Source organism: Capra hircus, chromosome 11 (genome assembly GCF_001704415.2).
Source record: "Capra hircus breed San Clemente chromosome 11, ASM170441v1, whole genome shotgun sequence".
NCBI classification, from domain to species: Eukaryota; Metazoa; Chordata; class Mammalia; order Artiodactyla; family Bovidae; genus Capra; species Capra hircus.
The window spans coordinates 91,965,980-91,990,322 of NC_030818.1; the positions used below are offsets into that span (position 1 = coordinate 91,965,980).

General features: G+C 47.2%; 1 protein-coding gene across 4 annotated transcripts in view; it reads right to left on the reverse strand.

The window, feature by feature from the left end:
- The window catches only part of LOC102168270 (N-acetyllactosaminide alpha-1,3-galactosyltransferase), a 71,667-nt gene that overhangs the window by 45,989 nt on the left and 1,335 nt on the right, over positions 1-24,343 (reverse strand). Inside the window, exon 1 of one of the 4 annotated variants that reach the window (XM_005687037.3) lies at positions 24,134-24,236. The exons of the other annotated variants lie outside the window; for them this stretch is intronic. The gene's annotated coding sequence lies outside the window, so the exon portion shown is untranslated. Of the gene's footprint in view, positions 1-24,133; positions 24,237-24,343 lie in introns of those variants that run through there. 4 annotated transcript variants of the gene reach the window in all.

The window sequence follows — 24,343 nt, forward strand, 5'->3', positions numbered from 1 at the left end:
TATCTCCTTGCAATTCAAGTGTCAACTACAAATTGGCACTTATCAAGAGCACTGCCAACCACTGAGCAACAAAGGCGTTTGCCATCTGCCTCTAGGGAAATGGAACCCCATGCAGCTATAGCTGTTGACCTGCAACAGCCCCTGAGGGGGTTCAGGGTGGAGTGAGGTGCCCTCTGCTCCAGGGAATCTGGTGGGATAGGTCTCTAGGTAGTTGTATGTTTTTATGAACAGATTTTATGATCTCAATCCTTGCATCTCCTCATACCTAGAGAAGCACAAAATCCCTTCATGGTGACATCAAATCCTCATGACTAGCAAAAAACCTTTAGTAAAATGAGTGCTTAATGGTATTGAACTCCGCCTTCACCAAAACCTTACCTATTGACCTTCCCCCACTGCCGCTTCGGAGCAGTCTCTCAGGACTATCTGAGGTGCTGCTCCCCGAGCTGCAGTCCTCATTTTGCCCCAAATAAAGCTTAACTTGCAGCTTTCAAGTTGTGCATCTTTTTTAGTCGACACAAGGGACTCTCAAGAGTTTTCAGCACCACCGTTCGAAAGCATCAGTTCTTCAGAGCTCAGCCAGCCTTCTTTATGTGAAAGCCTTCCAACTTTCACATCCATACATGACTACTGGAAAAACATAGTTTTGACTATATGGACCTTTGCTGGCAAAGTGATATCTCTACTTTTTAATACGCCATCTAGGTTTGTCATAACTTTCCTTTCAAGGACCAATCATCTTTTAAGTTCGTGGCTGCGGTCACTGTCCGCAGTGATTTTGGAGCCCAAGAAAATAAAATCTGTCACTGTTTCCACTTTTTCCTCTTCTATTTGCCATGAAGTGACAGGACTGGATGCCATGATCTTAGTTTTTTGAATGTCGAGTTTTAAGCCAGCTTTGTCACTCTTTCACCCTCATATAGAGGCTCTTTCTTTGGCATTGCCTTTCTTTGGGATTGGAATGAAAACTGACCTTTTCCAGTCCTGTGGCCACTGCTGAGTGTTCCATATTTGCTGGCATATTGAGGGCAGCACTTTCACAGCATCATCTTTTAGGATTTCAAATAGCTCAACTGGAATTCCATCATCTCCATTAGCTTTGTTTGTCATGATGCTTCCTAAGCCCCACATGACTTTGAATTCCAGGATGTCTGGCTCTAGGTTGGTGATCACACCATTGTGATTATCTGGGTCATGAAGATCTTTTTTGTATAGTTCTTAGAAGTTATAGTTCATAGAAGTTAAAAAAGCAGGGTGACAATATACAGCCTTGACATACTCCTTTCCCAATTTTGAACCAGTCCATTGTTCCATGTTCAGTTCTCACTGTTGCTTCTTGACTTTTATACAAGTTTCTCAGGAGACAGGTAAGGTGGTCTGGTATTCCCATCTCTTTAAGAATTTTTCAGTTTGTTGTGATCCACACAGTCAAAGGCTTTAGTGTAGTTAATGGAGAAGGCAATGGCACCCCACTCCAGTACTCTTGCCTGGAAAATCCCATGGACGGAGGAGCCTGGTAGGCTGCAGGCCATGGGGTGGCCAAGAGTCGGACACAACTGAGTGACTTCACTTTCACTTTTCACTTTCATACATTGGAGAAGGAAATGGCAACCCACTCCAGTGTTCTTGCTTGGAGAATCCCAGGGACGGGGGAGCCTGGTAGGCTGCCATCTATGGGGTCGCACAGAGTCGGACACGACTGAAGCGACTTAGCAGCAGCAGCAGCAGCAATGAAGCAGAAGTGGATGTTTGTTTTTTCTATGATCCAGTGAATGTTGGCAATTTGATCTCCAGTTCCTCTGCCTTTTCTAAATCCTGCTTGTTCTTGGTTCATGTATTGTTGAGGCCTGGCTTGAAGGACTTTGAGCTTTTACCTTGCTAGCATGTGAAATAAGCACAACTGTATGGTAGTCTAAACATTCTTTGGCATTGCCTTTCTTTTGGACTGGAATGAAAACTGATGTTTTCAGTCCTGTGGCCAATGCCGAGTTTTTCAAATTTCCAGGCATATGGAGCGCAGCAATTTAACAGCATCATCTTTTAGGATTTTAAATAGCTCAGCTGGAATTCCATTACCTCCACTAGCTTTGTTCATAGTAATGCTTCCTTACTTGACTTCACAATCTTGGATGTCTGGCTCTAGGTGAGTGACCACACCATGGTGTTATCCTGGTCATTAAGACCTTTCTTGTACAGTTCTTCTGTGTATTCTTGCCACGACTTCTTAATCTCTTCTGCTTCTGTTAGGTCCTTACCATTTCTGTCCTTTATCATGCCCATCCTTTCATGAAATTGTCGCTCTCCTAGACCATAATAAATGAGATAGTGTACATCACATCACCGACTCAATGGACATGAGTCTGAGCAAGCTCTGGGAGACAGTGAAGGACAGGGAAGCCTGGTGGGCTACAGTCCATAGGGTCGCAAAGAGTTGGACACAACTGAGCAACTAACACGCAATACTGGCACCTACCAAGTACCAGGCACTGTCCAGGCTTTAAGATTGACAAGGATTAGGCAATAAGGCCTCTCTCTCATAGAGCTCAGTGTAGTGGGAAGTCCAAGTCTCCTGCAGCCACATACATCCTGCAACCAAGGTGAGTGTCCCATGGCAGCAATGAGTCACTCCCTTCCTCTGGGCTCCATGGACATTGGGAGGATTCAGAGAGGAGTCTTACCTGCCTCCTCGTCCATGCGGCTACAGGAACACCCTCACCACCCAGCACCACTCTCCTCTCAAGTCTGGTCTGAGGCTTTTGAGCCACTTCAATTTACAGATGAGAAAACTGAGGCACCAAGACAGGGAAATAACTTATCAGGGCCCACTCAGCAATGAAGTGGGAAAGCTGCAGCTGATACTCAGGTATCTGGCATCTCTCCAGGAGGAGATGCCTCTTAACGGTAACACAGGAAATCAAGCACTCAGGGAAGGGGCTGAGGGCTTCAGTCGACGGTCTTCTTCTAGAGTTTCCTTATTTATGTCCAAGAAAAACCCCAAATCCTCTTCCAGGGATGGCCACATCTCTGTTCTTCCCTCCCCCTTCTACCCGCACTGCTCTTGAACAATTTTGGATGCCATGAAGGGACATAGAAATGTCACTGGCAGGACTTCCCTGGTGGTCCAGTGGTTAAGAACATGGCTTGCAATGCAGGGGACACAGGTTCGATCCCTGGTTGGGGAACTAAGATCCCACGTGCCGCAACTACTGTCCCACACGACACGTCGGTCCAACTAAGACCTGACGCAGCCAAAAAACAAATAAATAAACAAATAAAAGAAATGCCACTGGAAAAAGGTAAGCATCGGAGGTGCACTGGAGATAAGTGAGGCAGTCAATTCAGAAAGAACATCCCTCTTATACACATCAAATAGCTCAGAAATGGAGCAAAAACACCTGAATGTGCACTCCACTTATAGAACACATGTAGTTCTGAGATGAAGAACGTGGTTTGCAAACCCTGGTTCAACACTTGCTGCCTCTGCCTTCCCTACACATTGAGCACCTGGAACTCCCAGCAGGCATCACCTGCCTCTTCATGGCTGCTCTTATTTATGAGGAGCTGCTTTTTTTCCCACCCTAGAGAGGCTGGCAGTTGCCTGTGCCTCTTTGTTCCTCTGCTTCACACTTGAGCCTGAGAAGTGCCTTGGGGTTTTTCCTCTCTGGTTGTGGTTTCCTAGCACTCACAAAGGAGAGCTGACAGCCTGCTCTATCTGTACCGCCAGCCTGGTTATCTCAGCCTGGAGAGTTGATTTAGCACCCTAGGTAAAGAATGGAGTAACGTGCCTAGGGTACTCATTAATTCTGTTCTACAAAATATTTCCTACTACTCTCCATCTTCATGGTAGGCTTTCATTTCCTGGTCCCCTTGTGGCTGAGTAGGGCCATGTGACTAGTCTGACCAGCAAGATGTGAGCTGGCCCAAGCATTTATTGCCAGTGGAAGACCCTCAAGGGCTCTCTTTCTGTGCGCCATGAAGTACATTCAAGGAGGGAACTGCTCCATCAGCCTGGTTCCTTGAATGAAGAGCACAGCCCCTGGCTGACTCAAGATGCTCACAATAACTAGAGTAAGAAAGAAAGCTTTAGGGAATTCCCTAGCAGTCCAGAAGTTAGGACTCCATGCTCTCACTGCTGAGGGCCTGGGTTCAATCTCTAGTTTGGGGAACTAAGATCCCACAAACTGAGAGGTATAGCCAAAAAAAAAAAAACAAACCCTACCTTTACGGATTTAATCCCTAAGATTCAGGGGTTGTTTGTTACTGCAGCATATCATACTCCATCCTGACTGATACACTCCCCATCTCACACAGAGTAGGATATCTCCTACTCTTCCCTATAAAATCTTTATCCTCCTCATCAATGAGAGCCTTACATGACCAAAGGAAAATGAAGCAGAGATAAGAGTGTTCCTCAGTGTCCTGTAGAAATTTTTTCCTCTTTAGGTCTCAGAGATGGGTGCAATTTCAGCTAGACTTGAAAGGAATGAGAAGGAAGTTCAGAGCATTATCTTCTATGGCTTCCCTTTGCTATGGAATAGGAAGCTAGGTCACTCCTATGAACATGTCAGGCTTGCAGCGTGACAGCCACCCAGGTTAGGAGCAGATGCCTTGGGCACCAGGAGAGGACACTGGCCAGGAATGAGGACACAGGAAGCCAAGCAGCTCTGCAACCCTGCTGGGGTTGTAACCGAGCCAGCCACACCAGCCCAGGGACAATGGGAGGGATGGCAACTTGCCTGATCCCTCGCCAGTTAGGAACAGACTGTTCTAGGGGTGGGGAGAGTTGGCTAGAAAGACAAGGAGGGGCATATGGTTCAAGGCAACAAAGATGTGTGATTTAACTGGCTGATTATGGGAGGGAAGGAGGTGACGTCCACCACATCCTTACGGATCCTACTGGTACTCCCATTTTACAGGGAGGGAAACTGAGGCTCAGGAAGGTGCTATCTCTTGCTCAAGCTCAGTCAGCTAAGGATCAGAACCAGAACTCATCCAGGTCTAGCTGACCCAAAAGCTTAGCCACCGCCCAGTGCTCTTTCAGCCAGAAACCATTTCATTCTCTCTGTGTCCACCTTGGCCCCTTCTCGGGCTTCTCTTCTGCACCTTTACGTCTACCTTTAATTACTTGTATTGAATTATAGATATCCCAGTCCAGAGTGTGAGGTACTGAAGAGTAGGAGTCTGTACTTTATATGATAATAATAAATCAATAACAAAGCAGGAGCAGCAGCAAATGCTACTATTTATTGAATGCTGGGCTGGGTTCTTAGCACTTTATATTCATTATTCAATTCTTGCTAAGCTCTCTGAGAGGCAGGTACTGGAATCACCCCCAATTACCGATGAGGAAGCATCTCAGTTTGGTTGAACTGAAATTCAACCCCTAACATTAATTTTTTAACAGATGCCAAAGGAGTCCATGAAAGAGCACAATAATGGCTAACAACCCCTGCAGAGGCAGAAGCCAGGTTTCCAGAGGCTGGGTTCTGTCCCAGCTTATCCCTCAGAACCCAGAGTTCCTGGCTGGGACGGGGTAAAGGACCGGAATACCATCTTCACACACACAACAGCAGGGAGTGAACAGAAACTGCTATCCCATCCACACAGCGTAAATACATAAACATCACAACTCCTTTGATTTCAGTGCTGTGAGCCCGTGTATAACATTTCTCATAATAAGCAACGCACCTGTTTTCCCAATTTAAAAAACTATTTTAGCATCCAGCATGCTAATTAGAAAAGCATCAGTTGTTGATCACAAATTAGGATAACAGGAGGGCTTGGAGCAACCACCTCTGGATAGCAGGCTGGCTGCCCCTCCCCACCCCCCGCCCCACCCCGACAGTCCCTATTAGTCTTGCTTTCTTAGGTTCTGAGCACTGGCTTGGTCCAAGTGGCGGTCACATAATATCTGCTGAAGTTTTATACTTTGTGAAACTTCATGAAACTCAATTTTACTTGCAGTGCCAGGCATCCAGGCATGCACACTGCATCACCAGCAAGACGGAGCTCTCTGGATTTCAGAAAACCTGGGCTATCATGGGAGGCAGCAGCAAGGTAGAAGAGACAATGCTCTCTGCTCAGGCCAGACAGCTAACAGCGCTCCCAGGCAGCTGGCCAGTGCCAAGCTGAGCCCAGGACACACCTGATGGGCTGTATGACCTTCTGTAAATTGCAGACTTTATCTGGGCTGCAATTTATTTTTTATCCTCTAAATATGGGGCTGTACTAGATCTAAGTCCAGCCAATAAGCAATCACAAAGCATCCCCATCTATGCCTGGTACCGTGGGGCACGCAGAGATTATAAAAACTCCCTAAGGAGCTTACATTGTAGTCAGGGAGCCAGGCCTGGAAGCAATTACATACGATAGAAAGAAAAAAAATGTGAGTGGCTGAGTGAGAATGAAGCCCCCTGTTGTGTTCTGGGGACCTCAGAGGAAGGAAGCCGTTGCAGCCAGGCTTCATAGAGGAAGGGGCTACGTTTGAACTGGGCCTCAGAGGGTGAGTAGGAGTGTGGTGGGTGGGGAAGGGCTTTCGGGTCGACAGGCTGAATATGCAAACACAGGTGCTACAATGGGAAGCCTCCCCTCGACAGAGCCCAGTGTGGACTGTGGAGCTAGGGTCCCTGTCCCAGTCTCACCACGCGCCTATGCTTTGCAGTCCAGAAGCAAGAGTCCTGGGAATCTGTATTTTTAACAAGCTCCCTAAGTGATGCTGCCATGCGTGCAGTAGGTGTTACAGGTTAAGAAAATGTATGAATGAATGAATGAATTTTAAAAAATGAACTTGACCTCAAGCAAGTCCCTTCTTCTCGCAAGATGTCCACTCTTTGTTAAAATAAAATTGCTGGTTCAGTCTGGTGGTTTTTAAACTGAGTTCCAGAAAAAAAAAAAAAACAGAATCTCCCCTCCAAAGTCCCTCAGAGACAGAGAAGAGCTGAGGTGATTGAGAGAGCGGGACTCTGAGTCCCATCCACCTTTCTCTAGATCAACTCTCCTTTTTATCTCTTTGCTATTGTAGTAAAGGTTTCTTGGCGACAAAGAACTTTTAAAAACACTGAACTGGATGATCCCCAAGAATCCTCAAGGAGAAATTTAAAAATTTCTTGAGGGCAGCCACTTATCTTTGGCGAGTATTTCTGGGACAAGTACGAACAAAACATAAGGCTGTTTACCAGAAGCAAGTTATTTACTTTCTCATCATAGTTCAAAATCTTTTCCTGTGGCCCAGAAATCAATGAGTGGAGAGAAAGGAAATGTGGTATAACAACGCAAACTTGAGGAATAGTTAATAAAACGGAAAATTAAGTGAGAAAGTCAGGCACAAAATTGCACATAGGGCTTCCCAGGTGGCTCAGTGGCAAAAAAAAAAAATCTACCTGCCAATGCAGGAGACACCAGTTCGATCCCTGATCCGGGAAGATCCCACTTGTAGTGGGGCAACCAAGACCATGTGCTATGACTATTGAGCCTGCGCTCTAGAGCCTGGGAACCACAACTGTGGTTTGCGTGTGGCAAATACTGTCGCCCAAGTGCCCTAGAGCCTGTACTCCACAACAAGAGAAGCCACCTCAATGAGAAGCCCGAGTACCGCGGCTAAAGAGTACCTCCCACTTGCTGCAACTAGGAAAAAATCCATGCAGCAACAAAGATCCAGCACAGCCCAAAAGTAAATAAATAAAATTATTTTTTAAAAATTGCACATAGAGTTTGATTTATATTTTGGATCTTATACATCAGAGTTACCGGACATGTAGGACATTTCCTCAAAAAATTAAACACAGAATTACAATATGATTCAGCTATCCTACTTCTGGCGATAGACCCAGAAGAACTGAAAGCAGGGACTCGGAGAAATATTGGTACACTGATGTTCAAGCAGCATTATTCCCAAAAGCTAAAAAGGTGAAGACAACTCAGATATCCATCCACGAGTGAATGGATGAAGAAATGCAGTCCAGACACACAGTGGAATGCTGTTTGGCCTGAAAAGGGAATGAAATTCCGACACATGCTTCAACCTGGATAAACCTTGAAAACATTATGCTAAGTGAAATAAGCCAGACACCAAAGGACCCATATTGTGTAATTTTACTTAGCTGAGGTACTTAGAGTAGCTGAATTCATAGACACAGAAAGTAGAATAGTGATTACCATGCGCTGCAAAGGCTTCTCTGGTGGCTTATTCAGTAAAGAATCTGCCTGCAAGGCGGGAGACCTGGGTTCGATCCCTGGGTTGGGAAGATCCCCTGCAGAAGGGAATGGCTACCCACTCCAGTATTCTGGCCCGGAGACTTCCACAGAGAGGAGCCTGGCAGGATACAGTCCATGGGGTCGTAAAGAGTTGGACACGACTGAGTGACTTTCACTTTTACGTGCTGCAAGGACTTGGTGGTGGTAGTTTAATTTACTGGAGTGGCTTGCCATTTCCTTCTCCAGGGGATCTTCCCAACCCAGGAATCGAACTCACTTCTCCTGCATTGCAGGTGGATTCTTTACCCCTGAACCACCAGGGAAACCTGCAAGGAGTTAGAAATGGGAAATTATTTGCTCAGTTGGTACAGGGCCTCTGTTTGGGATGATGGAAAAGTTCTAGAGACTGGTGAAGCAAATGTACTTAGTGCTACTGAACTGCACACTCAAATCATGTTAAAACAGTTTATGTTATATTTTACAGCAAGAACAAAACAACGCCTAGTGTCACGTGGTCATAGAGGTAAATTCTGTGTGATGAGATTGTGGTAGTGTGATCCCTTTATTCTTTCCACTTCTCTACATTTTTCAAATGCTCTACAATGAGAATACATTACTCTTAAAAGCAAACCAAAAGCTATTTAAATCTAGTGGTTCTCTGATACTTTCCGAAAATGCATTGCTGTCTTTTATGTAAATGCAAGCAATATTTTCTGTGCTTAATTAATAAAAGGAGCCAAGTTCAAATATGTCATCCAAAGAATACCCCAAGCTGCTCAGTCAAAATAAATGACGGGCAGAGTGGTCCACCTTTCTGAGACTAGTTGTTCTCATCTATATTTAAATAAATTTCAAATAAAAACAGAACCAAAACAAATCTTCTAACGAGCCTCCCAAGAAGCTGTCTGGCTTGGAAAAGCTCAAACGCACACTGGAGAGAGAAAGAAAAATGGGGAACAGCCAGTGTTTTTTTAGGACATTAACTCACTGCAGCTGGGAAAGTGACTTTGTCAGTGAATTTCTATCCCTTCTGTTCTGCAAAACGTTCTTGTGTAGAATGAATTCAGAACGGAGAAGAGGTTCACCATTTGGATTCACTACAAATCCACTTCCTCCAGCACCTCCCCCCTCCACCCCAGATAAATGTTGAACAAAGATTTAAAGACTATCGGTTTAGAAGGGCAGCCAGTGTGTCTGCCTGCCAGGGTTGCCCTCTGCCCTGGGCCGCACTTTCCTGGCGCCTGGACCCTCTGCTTAGGGCTGTCTCAAGGGCAGACAGACCAGAAGGTAGCTGCCAAGGTGAGCAGGCTGGGGCTGCCCTCACCCCTCACCACCCCCACCACCCCCGCCCCGGAGTGGCCCCTCTGCAGCCATGTGAGCTCAGGCAGGATCCTTCTGAGAGATTCGGTGTCCTTCCCAAGCCCAGGAGCAGAAGAGCTCCCCCCCTTGCAAGGCTGCTGGGAGGAGTAACAGCGCTGCCTGTTTAAGTGTCTATTGAGATGATGGATGTATAGTATTAATAGGCTCCCAAGTTTCCTCTTTATCTCCTAGAAGTTCACTGTCCAAGATTCATTTTGTCTTGATGGGACGCTGGTACCATATACGGTTAATGCTGACTGGTGGGTTATAGGATTACAGTCAAACAACAGGGTGGAGAGAGGCCCCTTCAGACCCCGGGCCCAGGGCTGACCTAGGAAGAGATGCAGGTCGGGAGCTGGCGGTTCCTGGCTGTTTCCCACACTGACCAGCCAGCAAGGAGTCCTTTCACAGGAAGGGCTTCATCATTTTACAGATGAAGAAACAGGGGCTCTGAGGGGCTAACTGTCTTAGTCAAGGTCCCATGGTTCAAAAACTGCCCGTTTTAGGGTTTTCTAAAATTCCCTCGTCATGAAGGGGTGGGTCCTTGTCATTTCAGCTCTGCCACTGACTCATTTGTTTAGTTAGTTGCTTATCTTCTGCCTCTTTCCCTCAAAAAAGTTAGAGAGAATTTGGGGGCGTGGAGGGGAGAGAAAGATTCTTGGGGTTGTTTAGCTGGATCGGTTTCCAGTCTCTGGGCTTCGGCTTTTTCGTGTACAAAATGAGGGGCTTCCTGCCTCAGGGCCTTTGCACGTGCTCTTTCCTCTGCCTGGGACACCTTTCCCCACCTCCCTCACACCCATTCACCCCCACCCTACATGTCCTTTAGGTCTCAGCTACAAACGTACTTTCTAAGGGAAGAGTCTTATTCTCCATGTAGCTTCCTGTTTTTTTCTCTTGAGGGCAGTGACCCCTCTTTGGACGCAAATGCATAATTATTGGATTAATATCTGCCTCCCCACCAGATGGAAAGTTCCTAGTTAATCAGCATTGGGTAAGAGGTGACATTCAGTGGTATTTGTTGTATGTTGATTCAAAACATGAGTTCTCCTCAGTGTTCTGCCAGCAGCCACTTCTAGAATCTTAAGAAAGCACTCTAAAAAGAGTGGGGGGGGTGGGGAAGAGTGGATATAGGGACCTCCCTGGTGGCCCAGTGGTTAAGAATCTGCCTTCCAATGCAAGGGATGCAGGTTTGATCCCTGGTTAGGGAACTAAGATCCCATATGTTGTTTAGTCACTAAGTTGTGTCCAACTCTTTGCAACCCCATGGACTATAGCCCACCAGGCTCCCCTGTCCATGGAATTTTCCAGGCAAAAATACTGGAGCGGCTTGCTATTTGCTTCTCCAGGGGATCTTTCTGACCCAGGGATCAAACTTGTGTCTCTTGCACTGGCAGCCATATTCTTTATCACTGAGCCACGTGAGAAGCCCCTAAGATCTTACATACCTTGGGGCAACTAAGTCCACGTGCTGCATACTACAGAGTCGGTGGGCTCTGGAGCCTGTGCCCCATAACTAGAGAGTGGAAACCAAGACCCGACACAGCCATAAGAAATTCTTTTTTAAAAAGAGTGGCTATATGTATAACTGATTCACTTTGCTATACAGCAGAAACTAACACAACATTGTAAATCAACTATAATCCAATGAAAATTAATTTAAAAAAATATTTTCTTAAGTGGCGCAAATTTTCAACAATAAAGTAATTGTTAAATATACTATGAAACATTTAGATCAAATTGCCAACATCCGTTGGATCCCAGAAAAAACATCTACTTCTGCTCCACTGACTATACTAATGCCTTTGACTATGTGGATCACAACAAACTGGAAAATTCTTAAAGAGATGAGAATACCAGACCACCTTGCTTGCCTCCTGAGAAACCTGTATGCAGGTCAAGAAGCAACAGTTAGAACCGGACATGGAACAACAGACTGGTTCAAAATTGGGAAAGGAAGTACAGCAAGGCTGTTACCCTGATTATTTAACTTCTGTGCAGAGAACATCACGCGAAATGCCAGACTGGATAAATCACAAGTTGGAATCAAGATCGCTGGCTGAAATATCAACAGCCTCAGATATGCAGATGATACCACCCTAACGGCAAAAAGCGAAGAGGAACTAGAGTCTCATGGCGAAGATGAAAGAGGAGTGAGAAAGCTGGCTTAAAACTCAACATTCAAAAAACTAAGATCATGGCATCTGGTCCCATCACTTCATGGCAAATACAAGGAGAAAAAATGAAAACAGAAGCAGATTTTATTTTCTTGGTCTCCAAAACCACTTTGGACAGTAACTGCAGCCATAAAGTTAAAAGATGATTGCTCCTTGGAAGGAACGCTATGACCAACCTAGATAGCGTATTATAAAGCAGAGATGTCACTTTGCTGACAAAGGTCCGTTTAGCCAAAGCTCTTTTTCCAATAGTCATGTATAGATGTGAGAGTTGGACCAAAAAGAAGGCTGAGTGCTCAAGAACTGATGCTTTTGAACTGTGGTGTTGGACAAGACTCTTGAGAGTCCTTTGGAAGGCAAAGAGCTAAATCAGTCAATCCTAAAGGAAATCAACCCTGAATATTCATTAGAAGGACTGATGCTGAAGCACCTGATGTGAAGAGTTGACTCATTGGAAAAAACCCTGATGCTGAGAAAGACTGAGTAGGAGAAGGGGGCGACAGAGGATGAGATGGCTGGATGGCATCACCGACTGAATGGAAATGAATTTGAGTAAACTCCAAGAGTTAGTGAAGGACAGGGAAGCCTGGTGTGCTGCAGTCCATGGGGTCGCAAACAGTCGGACACACTTACGGAGTGAACAACAACAAATACAGTAAAGCATTATACGATTAAAAAAAAAGAGAGTACTCTCCCATTCCTGCCCACATCCACCCCAGCCTCAGCTTCTCAACTGAGCAACAGAGGGAGGTGAACCAAGGCACTGATTAGATCTCTGCCAGCTCACACATTCTATGATTGTATCATCTCAAAAAGAACAGAAAGAAAAGAAAGAAAAAAAAAAAAAAAAAACTAAACCAACCAAACCCTAAGACCAAAACCAAAACCCAGGGTGATCCCAGAGCCCTCTGTGACTTCCGCCAGGTTCTTCATTTGGGGGGCCTTGGTGTCCCTGTCTACAAGAATGAAACATTTAGACACAATGTTGCAACAATTCTCCCACCCAACAATTCAAATTCCCGAAAGGAAGGCCCTGTCCTCCCCTTGCCCTTCCTCAGGGCTCTACCACAACCCAGGCTCACAAACAGGAAATGTGACATCCAAGCACGGGTGGGCCACTTGTTTCTCTACAGCCTGGAGGGGCTGGCAAGGGAGCCAAGAGTTTCTGAGCTTTTCCAGCTAAATCCTGGACTCTGTACCCAAACCCGCCTCAAGCAGTGTAAGTGGAGGGGCACTGCTGGGATCTGGCTGGACCTCCCAGGCCCTGAGTGACCAGAGAGAAGCCTCCACCCCTCTCTGCGCCTGGATCTCTCCACCTGTTGAGCGAGAGGCCTGGACTGGGGACTCTGCCAACTCCCGGCTCGCTCTGCGGTCTTCTTTCTGAAGACAGTGTGCAGCTTTGAGGAAGGGCGCCGTCATCTTGCCCGTATCTGAGTCTCAAATCTCTCCCTTACCATGTGGCCCTGGGAAATCGCTGAATCTTTCTGTGCTTCATTTCCTCACTTATAAACCCGGTTTCTGGGTGATGAAAAGGCAGGGCTCCTGTAAAGCTCCAAGACCAGCATCTGGAGTGAGTGAGTGTTCAGTAAGCGTGAGCTGTTACTGTTTGGTGATGTCTCTGGCTTCTGAATTGCTCCTCCTTCCAGTTTGCCTTCTGGAGAAGGAGGAAGCTGAGCCCTGAGAGCCCCACTGGCCCTGCAGTGCGTGCCCAAGTCCTGGCCCTCAGGAAAAGCAAATCCGAATCTCAGTGTGAGCCAAGCATGGTACAAACACAGAACTACGCAAAAAATAACAACAACAACAACAAATCCCTATGATGCTGCCCCAAAGCAGATGGACTGGGAGATCAGCTGCTCCGTGGGGTTGCTGGCACTCAAGGAGGCTGCACCCAGAGTCAGTAGTTGGGGGGTGGGTGGGCCCATCCCCAGCTTGCCCTGGGGGATGGGGGACAACCTGAGGGAAGTGGGGGTTGGTGGTAAGATGCAGCAGAAGATACGGCCTTGGTTTATCTCTGTTCCTACTTCTGCCCAGAGCCTTCCAGGGAAGAGGAGGCTGGATTCAGTCAGATCAGCCCCGAGGGAAACAGACCACAGAGAAGAGACAGGTAGACTCCCTAGACAGCAATGGGTGGCCTCTTCCCTGGGGACAGGGAGGTGTGCTCCTCACAGAGAGAGTCCCAAACCCTGTCCAGCCTCACCTGTGAAAGGAAAAGAGAAGTGAAAGTTGCTCAGTCATGTCCAACTCTTCGCAACCCCATGGACTATACAGTCTGTGGAATTCTCTAGGCCGGAATACGGGAGTGGGTAGCCTTTCCCTTCTGGGGATCTTCCCAACCCAGGAACTGAAGCCAGGTCTCCCGCACTGCAGGCGGATTCTTTACTCGCTGAGCCACAAGAGAAGCCCAAGAATACTGGAGTGGGTAGCCTATCCCATCTCCAGGGCATATTCCCAACCCAGGAATCGAACCGGGGTCTCCTGCAGGCAGATTTTCCTGATAGCTCAGTTGGTAAAAAATCCACCTGCAAAAGGAGGAGACTCAAATATCTGTTTTCACCAGCCGCTGAGAGTCTCAAAGTGTGGCTGCAGATGGATGCAACCGGCCTCCAACTCTCTGCTGCCCCTGAACTGGCAGGGCCTGGCTTGAGCTCTCTGGCTGCACAGCCCAGGACGTTGGGCTGGGGCCAGTCATGGCCGCTCAAGAGAAGCCACGCTGCACTCAGTGTGAAAAGCTATCCCCAGAAGAAAAGAATAAAACCGACGGTCCTAAGAAACAGTGCACTGGCTTTCACCCTTGCGGATGCTCAGCTAAGAATCCCTGTTGGGCTGCACTGTGGGTAAGGGATGCCTTTATCAGGTTTAGACCTTTTAGAGCTGAAGGGAACCCTGGGGGTCTCTGCTCCAACTCTTTTCTTTTATAGATAAAGAGGCTCAAGGAAAGATGCACCCTTTGGGGATCAACATATACACACTATTATATATAAGATGGGCCTTCCCTGGTGGCTCAGATAGTAAAGAATCTGCCTGCAATGCAGGAGACCTGGATTCAATCCCTGGGTTGGGAAGACCCCCTGGAGAAGGGAATGGCAACCCACTACAGTATTCCTGCCTGGAGAACTTCATGGGTAAGAGGAACCTGGCGGGCTCCCAGTCCATGGAGTTGCAAAGAGTCAGACACAACTGAGCAACTAACACGCACACACATTTGAAACATCCAATAAGGACCTACTGAATAACACAGGGAACTCTATGCAAAATCTTTTAATAACCTACAAGGGAAAAGAATTTGAATATATATGTATAATATACTGAATCTACTTGCTGTACAGCTGAAACTAACACAACACTGTAAAACTACACTCCAGTTTTTTTTTTTAAGATGCACTTTGTAGCAGAGGCAAGATTTGAACCCTTGAAGGCTTCTGGCCCTGTCTCTGCTCATGCATTCGATCCATGGCTATTGAGGGGCAGCTGCATGCATGCGGTGTTCTCAGCACTGGGGATTCAGAGATGAACCACCCAAGAAGGCCTTTGTTCTCACAGAGCTCACATTCTAGTTGGTAAACAAATAAACAAATCCATAATAATTAACAAGTCATTAAAGACATAGTTTCACGTGGGGACAAGGGTAATAAAGCAAATAGAAGGCTGGCATGTCAGAGACTGCCTCGGGGTAGGGGAAACATGTTTCGGGGGACGATCAATTTTCACTGGGTCCTCTAGGGTCCCCAAGGACCTCTGCAGCCAGCAGCACGCTGGAGCTGGCTCATGCAAGAGCCAGTCGTTAAATTTTCAGGAACTTGGCGAGCAAGTTGTTAAACACAGTCACTATGAAAAATTAAATTCTATAAACTCAAGACTAAATGAAATGTAGTCAGATCAAAGGTAGTCATCAAAACTCATCACTTCCTAATTGTTTCCCTACAGGCTATACTCAAGGTTATTCATACCTATTGTATCTAGATGTAGTGGAGAATACGCTCTAGCACCATGCTCCCCACTCACGGTGGAAATATTTCTACTATGAAAACTGGCAAACGAGACATATCAGGGTCTCTGTTGTTGCTGTTTCGGCCCGTCATATGGCTTGCAGGATCTTGCCTCCCCAACCAGGGATCAAACGCATGCCCCTACAGCGGGAGTGCAGAATCCTAACCACTGGCCTGCCAGGGAAGTCCCTGAGCTTTCATTTCTCAGCTGGTCATGAAACATTTACGGGCACACCATGACCTCCAGCTCTAATCCTGGCCTTCCGTGTTTGTGGAAGTCTGTTTTTCCAGGGAGAGAGTGTGGCAGTGTAGTCCAATTCTCCTGGGGCTGTATGTGGGGGCGGTGCCTCAAGTCCTGAGGCAATCAACTTCCCTCTTCCTTTTTTAAGGCTTCCACAGTGAGGAAGCTAATCCAGGACCTTCAAACAGATCTGTCAGTCCCAGGAAAAAAATTGTTCTCTTCAACAGCAGTATTTAAGGAGGGCCCTTCCTTTGTTTGTTTATTTATTTGACACATTAAATCTTATCATAAGTCTATTGTGAAGGTAAAAATTTAAAGGAACACCCTGCAGAGAACCTGTTTGTATAAATGTGTGTGGTCACTTCTTAATTCCTCTAGATTTTCATATGTTGAGTTTCTTCCTTCAGGAATATAACTGCGCTGGTTACAGCAGAATGAAGTTACTATCACTTCTACTAATAATAATGGTAACAGTAGTTGCCACTCACTAGCACCACGTCCGGAGAAGGCAATGGCACCCCACTCCAGTACTCTCGCCTGGAAAATCCTGTGGACAGAGGAGCCTGCTAAGAGTCGGACACGACTGAAGTGACTTAGCAGCAGCAGCAGCACCATATCAGGCACTAAACACATAGATTATCTCTCAAATCCACATCGACCCATTTTACACATGGGAACGTTGAGGCTCAGGGGCTCCATAACTTGACCAAGGCCCAGAACACTTTTCCCTCTGGTAGGTATGGCCCTGTGACTCTGCTTAGACATGTAGGATTTCATGGCACTACTGGACCCCAATCCTTGGCAGCTTGGGAGCATTTTGTGACTTCTCAGCTTATCATCAGGACCCTTCTTCCTCCACGTGAATGGAATGACCTAGACCCTCCCCCAGCCATTCATCTGGACTTGGAATGCAGGAGAGTGACCTCAGCATGGTCACTTAGTAGCTTTGTGTCCTAAAGAAGAAGCACCGAGGCTCAGATGCCACTGAAATGTTACAGAGGCTCCAGTGACAGCAAAAACTACAATTAGCTCCTGTTGGGAGACCCTAAGTGTGCTGTCTGTTGCCCGACTTCTACTAGTTCTGGGCAGCTTACTTTTCCAGCTTCCCCAGGGATACCATGAACAACAGCAAAAAATGCTTCCAACACACACGCCTCCTCTGCCTCAGTGAGCTAGAAGCTTCATCCCTTGCTTGCAGCCACGGATTCTCCTGCGTTTCTCAATACATCAGCCTCAAATATTCAGGGAGCTTTTTCATGCCAGGCAATGAATTCCTAAGCACTCAATTAATTTGCACACACCCCCCTCTGCACAGCTCTGGCTAACATGTGAAAATAGTTTGCCATACAAAACGCCAACATACAGACAAGTGTAGATCAAGCTAGAGCATCCAGACCCCGTCCCTGCTCTCTGGGGGCCATGTTCCCCTTAAAGTAAACCTCACCGTTGATTTTGTGAACTGTCTTGTCTTTGCCTGCAAATGCCAGGCAAGTTCCCCTTGGGGACAGCTGGCTGGCCACTTGAGGACTCGTGGTTTCCCTGACAGAGGAGAAAGGACAGCTGCGCTTTTGCACATAGCTGCTGCCAAATACAACGTCACCCCGCTGGGCAGCTGACCCCCCTCGGTGCCCCTCCAGACACCAGGGCCATCTGGATTCGGGAACAGCCCTGGAGAAGATGAGGATGACTGTTTCTCAGGGCCTCCTACCTTTGCCCGAAACACTCTTCCCTCTTCAGCCTCCGAATCTTGCAGGCCACAGTTGGAAGGTCACTTCCTCCGGGAAGCCCTTCCTGATCACTTGCCCTGACAGGTACAGACCCCTGCCCCCTCCCCCCGCCCGGTCCTCCTTGCCTCCCGTGCTTCTCCGTCATGGCTCCCTCTGTGCAGCTGGCTATTTAATGACTGTCTCCCAAGCTGACTTCCATCTCTGCAGGGAAGCAGCGGGGGGACTGTACCTCTCTGTCCACTGCCAATCTCAGGTGTGTCTAGCAGAGATGCTGAGTGCATTCTAGATGCTCTGACCAGGAGTAAATGAAGATCTGGGGGCCCGATGAATGTTGGATAAGATCTGATTCAAAGCATGAATCTTGGCAAGAGGTGCATCTTTCAGAACCACAGTTCCTGGTACTCAAATTCACAGGTGGGAAGCTCAAAGCTTGGGATCTCTCTGTACACCTCAGCAGCTACTTCTCCCTGGCACATTTTTAGTTTGAAATGTTCATTTCCTGTGGGTTTGGACTTGTCTGCCTTTTGTTTAACAGCAGATAGTGCCCAAGGGCAAGTTTCCTGGATCACAGCCTCAAACCATTTTGTTAACAAGGAAACTGAGGCTCCGGCAGTCTCCACGGCCTGTGGGGTGAGATCAGCTCACTTTCAGTTCAGAGCTCTTTTCAGTGACCCCACCCCCACCCACCTTGGCCACCCACCAGTTGGAAGGTCACTTCCTCCAAGAAGCCCATCCTGATCACTTGCCCTGACAAACCCCTGCCCCATGTGGCCAAGACCAGGGCATGTTAAAGTAAGGCTCTGAAAGATAAGACACCCAGACTGGGATGGAGTTGGGAACTTTCTTTAAGAACTAATCACAAGACCTGGCCTCTCTCTCCACCCTCTTCCAGCAGCTACTTTGCATTCGGGCTAATTCCGGGCTGGGCAATGCTAGGCAGGAGCCCTCTCTTGGGCTGGGAATGGATCTGCTCCCCAGCCCGTGCCTTCCCCTTTCTTTAGAATCACCTTCACTTCCCCTGCCCACAGCCCACCAGGATCTCCAAGTCAAACTATGTTTGGAGTGAGGACTGGGCTTTCATGCCTCAGTTCTTTCACTTCATTCTTGAGAAACTTTGGTCAAAAGATCAAAACTCTAAGCCTCAGTTTCCCCACACATAAAATGGGAGGATAATTCCTGCTTTGCCAGCTTCCCAGGGCTTTCGTGAGCCTCAAGTGAGGGGGATATACGACCTCACTTATCTAACTGGCCAGGAAGAACAATGCTATAGTATTTTTCCATTCCCACCAGGGTCCTGCAGTCAACCCACAACCAGCTGACCCCTTCCAGGGCCCAGTCCTCTACTTAGCCTTTCAGCCATGCAACCCTCTTGACCATATCCTTCTAGACATCCTCTCTCCCTCTGCCTTCCCACATGTGCCCCCTCTGTCTCAGCTCACTCACTCTCCAGTTAGGACCCAGTCCGGGGAGCAACTCCATGCTTTATCCTGCTGTTCACATCTGCTCACCACACATGGCCCGAGACAAACCCTGCAGGAAGCATATGCCCTTACACCCAGATCCCTGGAGAACCCCTGCATGCAGTTTCCCCGCGGACACAACACGTAAACACGCAACCTCAGGTCCCCCCGCTGCCCTCGCCACCTCTCCTTTAGGAAACTCTATCTGGCAACAAAGTTGGAGCACAGTGCCAGCAAGAGCCGCAGCCAGGTCTGACCAGAGGTAGCCGAGGGTCTGGCGCCTCCACCCCCCATTCCGACAAGCTGAGCAGACCAGCTCTTTGTCTGGAGATTTCTATGGCATACTTTTACTTCCTCTTTTTAGAAACTGCAAGGAATTTTATAAATAATTCTGGGTTCAATACACTAAATGACGACCCCCTTGCCTTCAGTCCATGGTCCAAATCTACATCACTCTTTGATTTCCCAGTCTGACCTACCTGGCCTCCCTCTTGCAGGAGCGAGCATGAAGCTTTTTATCAGCAGAGCTTTTCAGCCCAGGCTCAGAGGGGAGGTATTTTGTTCTAGGTCTGACAGGCAGCAGAGGCGCAAACTCAGTCAGTGGAGGCCACTCTCAGCCAGCAGGGTGAGCCAGGCAAAGAGCCCTGTGGTCACGTGCACGGTGGGTTCCAGCAGTTCATGGTCAAGGAGGGGAGAAATATGACATGTGACCAAATGTGTCAGAGTGTGCACTGCAGGATGTCCAGAGATCCATGTGGGGAAGTGCCTAATTCACGGCGGGGGGCAAGAAGCAGAATGAAGAGACTGGCATCTTAGAGATGATTACGCTGGGTCTTGAAGGATGAGTAGGAGTCTGTAAGTAGGTTTTTAGGGGAGGAGGGAATGGTTTTCTAAGCAGAGGAAGCAGCATGGGGAAAAGCCCAGAGGTCCCAAACCAGGAGTGGACCTGGATCATCAAAAAAGCAAGAGAGTTCCAGAAAAGCATCTATTTCTGCTTTATTGACTATGCCTAAGCCTTAGACTGTGTGGATCACAATAAACTGTGGAAAATTCTTAAAGAGATGGCTTTGAGATCCAAAGAGATCCAAACCACTTGACCTGCCTCTTGAGAAACCTGTGTGCAGGTCAGGAAGCAATAGTTAGAACTGACCATGAAACAACAGACTGGTTTCAAATAGGAAAAGGAGTGAGTCAAGGCTATATATTGTCACTCTGCTTATTTGACTTATATGCAGAGTACATCATGAGAAACGCTGGACTGGAGGAAACATAAGCTGGAATCAAGATTGCCGGGAGAAATATCAATCACCTCAGATATGCAGATGACACCACCCTTATGGCAGAAAGTGAAGAAGAACTAAAGAGCCTCTTGATGAAAGTGAAAAAGGAGAGTGAAAAATTTAGCTTAAAGCTCAACATTCAGAAAACTAAGATCATGGCATCCAGTCCCATCACTTCATGGCAAATAGATGGGGAAACAGTGGCTGACTTTATTTTTCTGGGCTCCAAAATCACCGCAGATGGTGATTGCAGCCATGAAATTAAAAGATGCTTACTCCTTGGAAGGAAAGTTATGACCAAACTAGACAGCATATTAGAAAGCAGAGATATTACTTTGCCAACAAAAGTCTCTCTAGTCAAGGCTATGGTTTTTCCAGTGGTCATGTATGGATGTGAGAGTTGGACTGTGAAGAAGGCAGAGCGCCGAAGAATCGACGCTTTTGAACTGTGGTGTTGGAGAAGACTCTTGAGAATCCCTTGGACTGCAAGGAGATCCAACCAGTCCATCCTAAAGGAGATCAGTCCTGGGTTTTCACTGGAAGGACTGATGCTGAAGCTGAAACTCCAATACTTTGGCCACCTGATGCGAAGAGCTAACTCATTTGAAAAGACCCTGATGTTGAGAAAGATTGAGGGCAGGAGGAGAAGGGGATGACAGAGGATGAGATGGTTGGATGGCATCACCAAATCAATGGACATGGGTTTGGATGGACTCTGGGAGTTGGTGATGGACAGGGAGGTCTGGCGTGCTACGGTTCATGGGGTCACAAAGAGTCAGACAGGACTGAGCAACTGAACTGAACTGATCGAGTCCTTATCTTCCGAGATTGTTCCACAAGAGTTAGCTTGGAACTAAATTCAGTATCTCATTGCTCAACCTCAGACATTCCTCTTTCTGTATTCTCTTAGCGAGTAGCACAATTATTCATTCAGTGATCCCTGACAGAAAGCCAAAAGGAGATAATGAATTCTGTTCTGGAGTTGTCCAGTCTGCATTGCCTCTGGGACATCCAAGAAGAGATACCCAAAGGGCAGTTAAACATGTGAACTGGGGGCTTATAATAGAGATCTGAACTGGAGATAAAGATGATTGTTACAGAGCTAGCACTTAAAGCCACGAGCATGAGTCAACTTGCCTATTTACAGAGTACAAGGACCAGATCTTTAAATCTCCATTCTGACATGAGAGAGCTCTTTCCTGAGCCCATAAATTCCTATTCCTAAAATCACAATTCCAGCCACCATTTGGTCCCTTCCCGCAGGAGTCATGCCTCCCAATGACCTCCACCGTGTTGCTGTTTTTCAGTTGCTAAGCCGTGTCGGACTCTTTGCAGTTCTAGGGACTGTAGCTCGCCAGGCTCCTCTGTCCTTCCCTACCTCCCCAAGTTTGCTCAGATTCATGGCCATTGAGTCAGTGATGCTAACCAACCATCTCATTCTCTCCTGGCCCCTTTTCCTTTTGCCTTCAGTCTTTCTTAACATCAGGGTCTTTTCCAGTGAGTTGGCTCTTTGCATCTTATTTCATATTCTTCACCCTGATCATGCTGTGTTCTCCAAGAACTCTTAAAATTCTATCATAAGAATAGAAGCTATAAAATACTACTATGCAGGCACTAAAAAAGGCTAAAACAAAAAAGATGGACAATACCATATCTTGACAAGGATGTGGAATAATTACATCTTAGGCTTTGCTGTGGGAATGTAAAATGGTACCCTTTATGATCCCACAATTTCTCTCCTAAGTGATAACAAATGACCACAAAAGACTTCTTGAAGAAATAATAGCCCAAATTGGAAATAACTCAAATATCCATCAACAGGAGAATAAATATGCAATGATGGTATATCCATAAAATGGAATACTATTCAGCATTAAAAAGGAACAAACCACTCATATACACAACAACTTGGGTGAATTTAACACTGTGCCAGATGAAATAAGCCAGACATGAAAAAGACACACAGTACAATTCCATTTATGTGATGTTCCAGAGCAGGCAAAATTAATCAGTGATGAAGAAAATCACCAACTGGTTGCTTGGAAGGGTGGAAGTCAAATTCACTACAAATGGGATCCTTCTGCTGCTGCTGCTGCTGCTGCTGCTGCTGCTGCTAAGTCGCTTCAGTCATGTCCGACTCTGTGCGACCCCATAGACAGCAGTCCACCAGGCTCTGCCGTCCCTGGGTAATTCATATCTCTTATCTCATTTTGGGTGATGGTCACATGAGTACAAACAACTGTCAAAATGTGGTAAACCTAGCACTTACAAACTGTGAATTTAATTGTATGAAAAGTATACTTTAGTTAAAACTTAGCTCAAGAAAATAATTGCAAAGTATCTAGAAAATGAAAACTAAAATAATGAGAATATACAGGGCAGAAAAGGTGGCTCAGCGGGAAAGAAGTTGGATCACTGGTCAGGAAGATCCCCTGGAGGAGGGAATGGCAACCCATTCCAGTATTTTTGCCTGGAGAATCCCATGGACAGGGGAGCATGGCAGGATGCCGTCCATGGGGTCGCAAAAGAGTCCAATTTGACTTAGTGATTGAGTGTCCACAAATGCACAGGGCAGAAAACATTCAGTTAAAATACAAGTGTATTTATGCTATGAATGCACCTATATAAATGTCAGCCCCCTCCCTTAACCAGTCCCCCTTCAGTCTTTCTCCCCGCACCCTTGCCTCAATCTCCATGACAATTGCCCATTAATAAGTTTCTAGCCATCCTGAGAGATGATGCAATGCAAAGAGCAGAAGCCTTAGAGACAGAGCTGCTTTCAAATCCCAGCTGCGATTTAGGAACTGAGTGCCCACCAGCAAGTTACTTGGTCTCTCAGCCTACATTGCCTCAACGATAAAGTCGGTTGATACCTGTTAGGCTGGGCAAAGCAAGCTGCAGTGTGCTGATTAGTTTCTGGAGAACCTAATTCTTTTGACCTCAGCCTGTGAAACCAAACTGTATGTGAAAGGCTCGCTGAAGGCCTGGAAAGCTTAGCGAAGGAGACTCCTGGGCTGTTTCTCCCGAGGGTAGAGAGGTGGCCCTGGTGGTCCTGGTTTTAGGGTCTGGGTGGGCCGATGCTAAAAGCTCAGAGCCACCAGTAACGGGAAAAGGTGTTCCTGACCAATGACTAAGGACACAGGTTTCCTGGCAAGGCTTGGCCACTGGTGGGTCTTGCCCAAATCACTTTGCACACCTCTAGACTCAGTTGCTACATCAAAATGGGCCAGATCAGACTGGATCTGAAGAATCTGATACTGAAAACAGCCTCCAGGGTTTCCCAGTATCTAGAGGAGGCAAAGACAGACCTGAACTGGTTCTGTCTGAAAGATGGAAGGGAAAGATCAGCGCCCTGCAGCCCAGGCTCCCCTCCCCCACCATGGTGCCCCTTGAGCCAGGCCTCTAGGCCTCTCAGGGGCAAAGTTTGAAATCCCCATAACCAGATGAACCCGAGGGACGTCTCCAGCGCTAGCTCGTTCAGTCATTGTGCACCTGTTCCATGTAACAATAACTAAGAATCTGCACCTGCCCCCTCCCCCCTCAACGTGGGAAGGAAGGCAAGGAAGACCCAGAAATGACTCCCAGGAAGGAAGAAAGAACTTCGCGTAGCCCAAGAGGTGCAGAAGGACGACAGAACACCCACAACCTTCCCCCAGGTACACGCGACCCCCCACCCACCCCAGCCCCTCTGCCCTTGGCATTTCCTCACTCACAGCTGTCTCTATTTCGTGGTCTCAGAAACGGAGGCTCTCCCTGGGAAAGGGTTTCCCAGCTAGGAAGCAGCTGGGCCAGATGCTCCCCGCCCCACCTCCGGCCCCTTGAGACCCACCCATTTCTAAGTAAACGGAGGAGGCCACGAGGCCTGCTGAGGAGGAGCGCAAACGACAAGCAAAGCCACCAACGCCGCCGCAGGGGCTCGGGTC